Source organism: Octopus bimaculoides, chromosome 4, assembly GCF_046866305.1.
Source record: "Octopus bimaculoides isolate indiv1 chromosome 4, ASM4686630v1, whole genome shotgun sequence".
In the NCBI taxonomy this organism is placed as follows: Eukaryota; Metazoa; Mollusca; class Cephalopoda; order Octopoda; family Octopodidae; genus Octopus; species Octopus bimaculoides.
Window position 1 is genome coordinate 125,022,595 of NC_142931.1, and position 10,000 is coordinate 125,032,594.

The following is a 10,000-nucleotide window of genomic DNA, read 5'->3' on the forward strand; positions in this document are numbered from 1 at the left end:
TTACTGAACAACCTGCACAGACGATGATTTGTTTACAATGATTAAATGTTTGCTCTGCAACTCCCTCCATGTAGAGGTTCACGGTATGCCACCACACGTGAGATGTCTGATGGATCGCGGAGGAATTTGAGATGAATTGTTTCATATGTGTGTGTATGCGTGTGTGTGTGTATAAATATAAATACATATATATATATATAATATAAATATAAATAGTATACTATAAATAAACCTCTTGAGCACTACTAAGTATATTCTATACGGAGAATATCTGATTCTCATCTATGAACTATAAATACAAATACATATATATATATATATATATATATATATATATATATATATATATATATATATTAATAATGATATTTTTTTATATAAGCTTAAAGCTTATGGGCGATCACCGTGAAATGACTAAAGAAAATAGTCTAATAACAGGGCATATAAGCCCTCGACAGAAAAAAAAAGAAGGCTTTCTTACCTGCGTGAGACTCGAACCCATATCCCTTTGCTAACACGACTAATTGTGTTACCTTTACACCGCGAACCAGCTCCTCTCCTTCTGTCAAATTCAAGAACTATATTAGTTCGTATTTGTTCTTATGTAAAGCAAGGTTGTATACATAAAAGCAAATACGAACTAATATAATTCTTGAATTTGAGAGGGTGGGGCGAAGGAGGCTGATTCGCTGGTGTAAAGGTAAAACACTTAGTCGCGTTAACAAGGGGATGTGGGTTCGAGTCCCACGTGGATAGGAAAGCCTTCTTTTTCTGTCGAGGGCTTATATGCCCCGTTATTAAGCTATTTTCCTTAGTCATTGCACGGTGATCGCTTTACGTTTATATAAAAATACCATTATTACTATTCACAGGATTTTAAAACCCGGCATCGTATAACAAAACAATACGCACCAAATATATATATATATATATATATATATGTATGTATACTTATGTATATATATACGTGCATGTTTGTGTGTGTGTGTGTGTGTGTGTGTGTGTGTGTGTGTGTGTGTGTAGAGGTACACACCCATGTATCCTGTTTTAAACACTGCACACCCATAAGAGAATTTATCTCTGGACAAATATATTAAATTTGTTTACGGGAAACGTTTTGGATATGCAAATAAAGCTTCTATTCCATTATGCCGGTTACAATGTAATGATGCTGCCTGGTGAACCAGTGTTTTGGTGTTGCACCAAGGATTATTTCTATTATTACTCTGTGTGTAGTGGGGGCGCAATGGCCCAGTGGTTAGGGCAGCGGACTAGCGGTCATAGGATCGCGGTTTCGATTCCCAGACCGGGCATTGTGAGTGTTTATTGAGCGAAAACACGTGAAGCTCCACGAGGCTCCGGCAGGGGATGGTGGTGAACCCTGCTGTACTCTTTCACCACAACTTTCTCTCACTATTACTTCCTGTTTGTGTTGTGCCTGTAATTCAAAGGGTTAACCTTGTCACACTGTGTCACGCTGAATATCCCCGAGAACTACGTTAAGGGTACACGTGTGTGTGGAGTGCCCAGCCACTTGCACGTTAATTTCACGAGCAGGCTGTTCTGTTGATCGGATCAACTGGAACCCTCGACGTCGTAAGCGACGGAGTGCCAACACACGCACACTGTGTGTGTGTGTGTGTGTATCGGTGTGTGTTTGTCTGTATGATACGTGTATTTGTGTGTATGAGCTTGAAGCTACAAACGGGATGGAAAAGTACACATTACATAAAGGCAGAAAATTTATATATTTTTATTATTAGAAACTGAAAACTTCTCGCACTATTAACTCGCGTTTCGTGTTTCCATTATGAAATAGCATTAGTGTGTATGTATGTATGTATGTACGCATACATGTATGTAGTAGGCATGTATGTATATATGAAAATATGTGTGTGTGTGTGTGTATGTTTATGTATTTTTATGTGTATATTCATGTGTGGTTTATTTAAACTGGATTCATTTCTCGCGACTCGAGTTTCAAACCACAGCAGAGGTGATCTAAAATTGTACTGCCTAGGTTTATGTGCACTGATCGACTACGCAGCTCTTGGCATGTACTTAAGCGACTTTCATTCAATATTTTTTTCAATGTAAATCTCCAGATTTTCATGCATGTCATTGTTATTGACTTCCTCATCCGTCGTTCTGGTAGGAAATGAAATCATCATCATCATCATCATCATCATCATCATCATCATCATCATCATCGTCTTCGTCTTCGTCTTCGTCTTCGTCTTCGTCTTCGTCGTCGTCGTCGTCGTCGTCGTCGTCGGCGGCGGCGGCCTCATTATTATTATTTAGTCTTTTAATTCAGGTTTTGCTAGAACTCCTAGAAACCTGCACGAGCAACGAGATTGCTGCCTGTAACCTACGACACCATGTTATTTGTTGTTGTTGTTGTTGTTGTTGTTCTTCTTCTTCTTCTTCTTCTTCTTCTTCTTCTTCTTCTTATTATTATTATTATTATTATTATTATCATTATTATTATTATTATTATCATTATTATTATTATTTACTTGTTATCCTCTTGAGGTAGATCTAGACGACTAACTACTTCCCACCGAATATATCTGGCACTGTGCCAACGATAGGAAAAGCAGTGGGTTGGCAGAGTCGATAGCGTGTCAGACAAAATGCCTCACGTTCTGATTTCAAATTCAGCCGGGGTCGACTTTACCTTTCATCCCTTTGGAGTCGATGTGATAGATACCAACTGAGCTCAAGTGCTGATTTAGGGACAGCATGTCAAGTGTTGCAGTTTCAAAGTCCACATGATATTTTTTATATAAGCTTAAAGCTTATGGGCGATCACCGTGCAATGACTAAAGAAAATAGTCTAATAACAGGGCATATAAGCCCTCGACAGAAAAAAAAGAAGGCTTTCATATCCGCGTGAGACTCGAAACCATATCCCTTTGCTAACACGACTAATTGTGTTACCTTTACACCACGAACCAGCTCCTCTCCTTCTGTCAAATTCAAGAACTATATTAGTTCGTATTTGTTCTTATGTAAAGCAAGGTTGTATACATAAAAGCAAATACGAACTAATATAATTCTTGAATTTGAGAGGGTGGGGGGAAGGAGGCTGATTTGCTGGTGTAAAGGTAAAACACTTAGTCGCGTTAACAAGGGGATGTGCTTAACCCTAATGGCACATTAGAGCGTATACCATACTAGTGGCACATATTAGATAAGATACGTATTAGAGCATACACCTTCAGACCAAGTTGAACTCTGTTTTAAGGAACTTTTGGCTAGACAGTAATTTTTGGGGACATGCCCATAGGTTCGGATACAAACGGGTTAGTTTCCAGTCATAATCCTTCACCAAGAAGCGCTCCACCGTCTCGAAAAGAACTGAAGCATGTGAAGTATTGAAATTTCAAAGTCCACGTGATAGTACTAGTGGTACTGCGACAAATGATAGTAGCACTAACAAAAGAGAAGCGTTAAGGAACGCAACAACAGCACCTGCGATGGTAACAAAGACAGGAGCAGAGGTGCTTTAACCACTGAAAGTTCAAAGTTCAAACAATTGCATGACTGCTATAACAGTAAACAGTAATAGCAGTAAAAACAACAACAGTAATAATAGCATCATCAACAGCGGCAGCGGTAGCTGCAAAGGCACGATAGGGGGGGGGGAACAGCAGCAGGAGTCACAGTGAAACCAAACAAAAATATTACTTTTGCTAAGATTACAAAAGTTTTCCACTCTGTTTCCCTCGACAAAAAATATGAACATTAAAAAAACGTAGAGAAACATATTACAGACGAAAACAGAAGAATGTTACGATCTATCTATCTATCTATCTATCTATCTATCTATCTATCTATCTATCTATCTATCTATCTATCTGTCTGCCTGTCTGTCTGTCTATCTATCTATCTAAGGTCTAGAGACAAAGACTTTCCTCTCTGGGCAATCTCTCATCAACTTCTTCAAGTATCACCTGAAGAGGAAGTTGAGAGTAGAAAGGGAAGTCTTGTCTAGTGAATGCTTCAAAAAAAGATGGGTGAATGTAGCAAGGATGGCACGTGTGAACGACGGAGCCATCTTGAGCATAACCCTATGAACAAGAAAAAAAAATAAAACAAAAAGGCAAAAGAGAGTCACTTACTGTTATAGTTTCTTCAATGAGAATATTGACCAAGGTTACCGTGGTCTTTTCCGTAGGCTTTTCCTTCCACGGCTAAACCTAAACTGTCCTCCCCTCTTTTTACACGAGAACATTACTGTGTGATACACGATCCCTATTGATCGGCCTTTCCTTTTCTTTCTTTTTCGATCCCTTTTGATCGAACTCCCCCTTTTTCCCTTCCTACGATCCCTTTTGATCGACACCACCAATTTTTTTTTTTTTTTTTTTTTCCTTCTTTCCCCCTCCCAAAAAGAAAAGCTCTACATTGTATTTGTCCCATCTTCGTTGAGCCCTGTGTGGCTAATAAAAGAAATGTATCTATCTATCTATCTATCTATCTATCTATCTATCTATCTATCTATCTATCTATCTATCTATCTGTCTGTCTGTCTATCTATCTATCTATCTATCTATCTATCTATCTATCTATCTATCTATCTATCTATCTATCTATCTATCCATCCATCCATCCATCCATCTAATTCGAAAACTACAGATCTAATCCATCCCTGGAACTGTAAAAATCCATAAAACTTTCCAGAAGTTTATCATTTAAATATATATGAACATGTCGAGATATGCAACTACGTGCATGAGAAAACATCCATAAAATACCGGTTCTTTCTCTATTGGCAAGAAATCTTGAAATAATCAGAATAATGACATACATACATCTTGCGAACTTAGGCTTCAACGTACAGTTGTGGAAATTAGCTGCCCAGCAGATGTTAACATGAAGCTGAAGATCAGTAAAAAAGAGAATACCTATGCTGAACTATAGAGAAATCTGAAATTCCTCTATCCAAATCAGAAGTTAAGGTTTGTATCTGTAATTATTGGGGCCCTGTGGTATGTAACACATTGCCTAAATACCAACCTCGAGAAATTAGGCTTCTCAAAACCAGAAAGGAGAAAGCTGATTTGAAGAATACATATCCAAGGCATGTAAAAATCTGTAAAACTTGCCAGTTTATCATTTAAGCATATATAAGAATGTCTATATATGCAAGTATATGTATGAGAAGTCATACATAAAACGAAGCATACAAATCTTCACCTATACAAACATACATACATACATACATATATACATGCAAAAATACTCTGTTGTTGATGTTGAAATTCCAATGGAAGAGACTTGAATCTAGGTTAGCAACCGGTTCTTTCCCTATTAGCAAGCAATCTTGAAATAAAACTGAACAATGACATACATACATACATACATACTTACATACATACATACTTACATACATACATACATATAGGATCTACGTTGAAACTGCCAGTTGAAAAACGAACTCTCGTCTATTCAAAAGCCAACCTGCATCATTTACCAATTATGTCAGTAACAATGTCTCTGTCCTTAATATAATAAACCCTGTTAAAATAGGGTTCCCAAGTCGTCGTTATGCTTTTTAGTTATTCCTTTCCCCTAATGCAATAATTTTGTAACAAAAATCCTTTACATGTGTCATTTGATACGAAACATATGCTTTCCAATAAACATATGCTGTCTTACAAGCCTTTAGCTTTTATGCTGTTCCTTTCTATTCTGAAGAATGTTAAGCAGAGACTAGGGAAGGTTTCAGTACTACAACAAAATTTACATGGTCGATTAGGCTTAAAATAGCAAATATTCTAAAACCAATTTTTGTTTTCTAGCATTCCAGAAGTATTACATAACACTTTATTATAAATATACTTAAACGAAATAAAGACCAATTCCAAGTGCAGCACAATAAATGTGTCGTGGTTCTTTGAATTACGATCATATATTTTTCTTCGAAAAAAAATGAATGCGAAACTAATAAAAACTGGATACAGCATGACGATCAGAAATGTTGATTTTAGTGCATACATAAATACGTAAACACACACACACGCGTACACACACACACGCGTACACACACACACGCACGCAAACACACACACACACATTTATATCCATCCATCCATCCATCCATCCATCCATCCATCCATTCATTCATTCATATATATATATATATATATATATATATATATATATATATATATATATGTGTATATAATATATACACACATATGCATATGTGTGTATATATATCTACACACAAATGCATACACACACACACACACACATATATATATAAGCCAGCTGGAGGAGATGTCCTCCTGGGGCTAAAAGCAACAGTAATATCCACCCCTAGGGGTTAGCCACATTTAAGTGACAACATACTTCACTTTATATATATATATATATATATATATATATATATATATATATATATATATATATATATGTATATATATATGTATATTTATATATATGTATACATACATATATATATATGTATATGCGTGTGTGCATGTGTGCATGTGTGTGTGAGTATGTCCATGTGCGTGTGTTTGCGCGCGCGCGCGTGTGTGCATGTGTGTGTGTGTCTGCGTGTATTTGTGCGTGTGTGTATGTATGTATCCACGAAAGACAAATTTTGTTATGGAATTCATTTATCAATTACTACTTTAATATTTGTTTATGAATATCTATATTATCGGAGTAATATATTTAGTTAAGCCCTGGCCAAACATGGGATATTTGCTGCGTGATTTTTATCATTTGTTTCAATCGCATTACCCCACATATATGCACACACACACACTCTCTATCTCTCTCTCTCTCACGTGCACTCACTCGCTCACACATGCGCACGCACGAACAACCGGCCATGAATTAAAATATATTAGATTTTGAATTCTGAAATTAAGTTCTCCTTTGCTTCAATTCCTTTTATGCACATATCTCTCATATGTGCATATGTGCATATGCATATATATATATATATATATATATATATATATATATATAAATATATATATATATATATATATATATATATATATATATATATATATATATATATGTATGTATGTATATATATTTATGTATACATATATGTGTATATGTATATATATATGTGTGTATATATGTATATATATGTGTGTCTATACGTGTGTGTATGTGTGTATGCATGTTTGTGTGCGCGGATGTGCGTGCATTTGCTTCGAAACAAATGAATGATGGAGTATAGTACACTATATTCGCCACACTCACACATACACACATACATAGATACACACATGCACACACATGCATACGTTCATACATGCGTATATACACACTTACATATACATGCATATATACATATACACATGTGTACATACATATAACATATATATATATATATATATATATATATATATATATATATATATTATGTATCTATGTATACGCTTGTACATATATGAACTGAAGTGACTGTGAATTTGCGTGTGTATATCTGTGTGTGGACATATTTGTAAGTATGTATGTATATATGTATGTAAGTATGTGTGTGTGTATGTATAGATATGTGTGCGTGCGTCTGTGTGTGTGTGTGTGTATACATGCACACATACATACACATTTATATGAATACATATATTTATACATACATATAATTATGCATACATACATAGATATATACAGACAAACACACATCCCTTTGCATATACACCATATGTGTGTGTATACATACATACACACATATATTTATACATACATACTTGCATTTATACATATATATAATTATGCATATATACATACATATATACATACAAACACACATCCCTTTGCATATACTCATATACAAACACGAGAAGGAGAAACACTTGCCAAATGGAGGGCTCTTGCTTAACAAAGCGAGCACTTCGGAGAATTTTTGGAGACGAACCAAAATCTTCAGTGCAAGAACCCCAAAGAAATTGGCAGCAACAGAATAGACAACGTTATATTGGCCAACTGGTCATCTGTCTTTAGTAATAGTACTGATCAACAACGGCAATTATCTGACCTGTTAGAATCTACCCAGTGAAGAAATTAGTATGAAGGCGATGGTGGTGGGTGTGGTCAGTGGAGTTCTGGAACGCGCTGCGAGGATTACAGGAAGAAGGGAATTAGATTTTGAAGAATAGAGATTATGTATGGGTGTGTTTGCGTACGCGCCTTTGTGTGAATATATGTATGTATGTATGTATGTATGTATGTAGGTAGGTAGGTATGTGTGTGTATGTATGTATGTATGTATGTATGAATGAATGTACATATGTATTTGGGTGTGTGTGTGCATGCATATAACTCTGTGTATGTGTGTGATAGGAAGGGGAATTAGATGCGTTTTGCTGATATTCCTCTTCTACAAACACCCACATACATAGGCATATATATATATATATATATATATATATATATATATATATATATATATATATATATATATATATATATATATATGTGTATGTATTTCCACCCATCGTCACACACACACACATACGCACACAAACACGCGAATACACACATACACATACATATGGTGGAAACTGTGGATTGTGATTACATTGTGATTACATTGTGATAGAATATTTTGGATAATAACCGGTGGAGCGGACATTCATGCATATATATGAATACATACGCGAAGTAAGCAAAGTAATAGATACACATCTTCACACATAATCATATATATATATATATATATATATATATATATATATATATATATATATATATATATATATATATATATATATATATATATATTCATACATACATATACATACATACATGCATATACGCACACACACACACACACACACACACACACATATTAGACAGAATGAGATAACAAAGCCAAGGCTGTGAGGAGTTTTCAGGACATTTATAATGAGATAGTCTTACAGCTGTTTCTGGGATATTATGGATATCCCTTCATCAGAGACGGTGTGAGAAAATATTTGAGTTCTGTCATAATAATTCGAACTCAAATATTTTCTCACACCGTCCCTGATGAAGGGATATCCATAACATCCCAGAAACAGCTGTAAGACTATCTCATTACAAATGTCAAGATAACTCCTCATACCCTTGGCTTTATTCTGTCTTATATATATATATGCATGCTAATACTAGACCCACAATAGACTCCTCACTCGTATCAATATCGAACCAAGAGTCTGACTACGGTCTGTCCATAGCACTTACTTAGCATTACCCGACACTCTTTGGGTCTTCTAGATACCAAAACCTCAGCACACAGAACTACACGCACATACACACGCGCACACACATGCACACACACGGACCTACGCGCACGCACATACCCATACATACACATACATACATCCTCTTGCACTCTCCTGTCTTTTGAAAGAACTTTTTCTTCACCCATTCCCTTTGGACAAACCGCTATTTTACAGGGATGTAAACAAACCGATACCGGTTTCTAAGCAGTGATAGGGAACACACGAGCACAAACACTTCCTCTATGTATATATATATATATATATATATATATATATATATATATATATATATATATATATATATATATATATATATATATATATATATATATAAATACGGGAGAATTTACGAAAAGAACAACAGACGAAGACAGGTGGTGTAAACAACAAATGGATGTATTAGTTTAACGCTCGGGAATAGAGAAGGTCTTTGACGTTTCGAGCTACGCTCTTCAACTGAAAGGAACACAGAAAGAAATAAGGAGCGAAACAAGGAGAAAAAATATAGCTGTAGTGGTCAGCGATCTATCATGGCGAATATAATAAAATAAGGATTTAGACAGAATCGCGCACTTGAAAAGATATGTACCAGGTAGGGTTGGATAAACCTGCGGTCACCGCTTATGGTTTGGTAAATATCAAATTGGATATTCTGGTTGTTTATATCTATCTATCTATCTATCTTTCTATCTATCTATCTATCTATCTATCTATCTATCTATCTATCTATCTATCTATCTATCTATCTATCTATC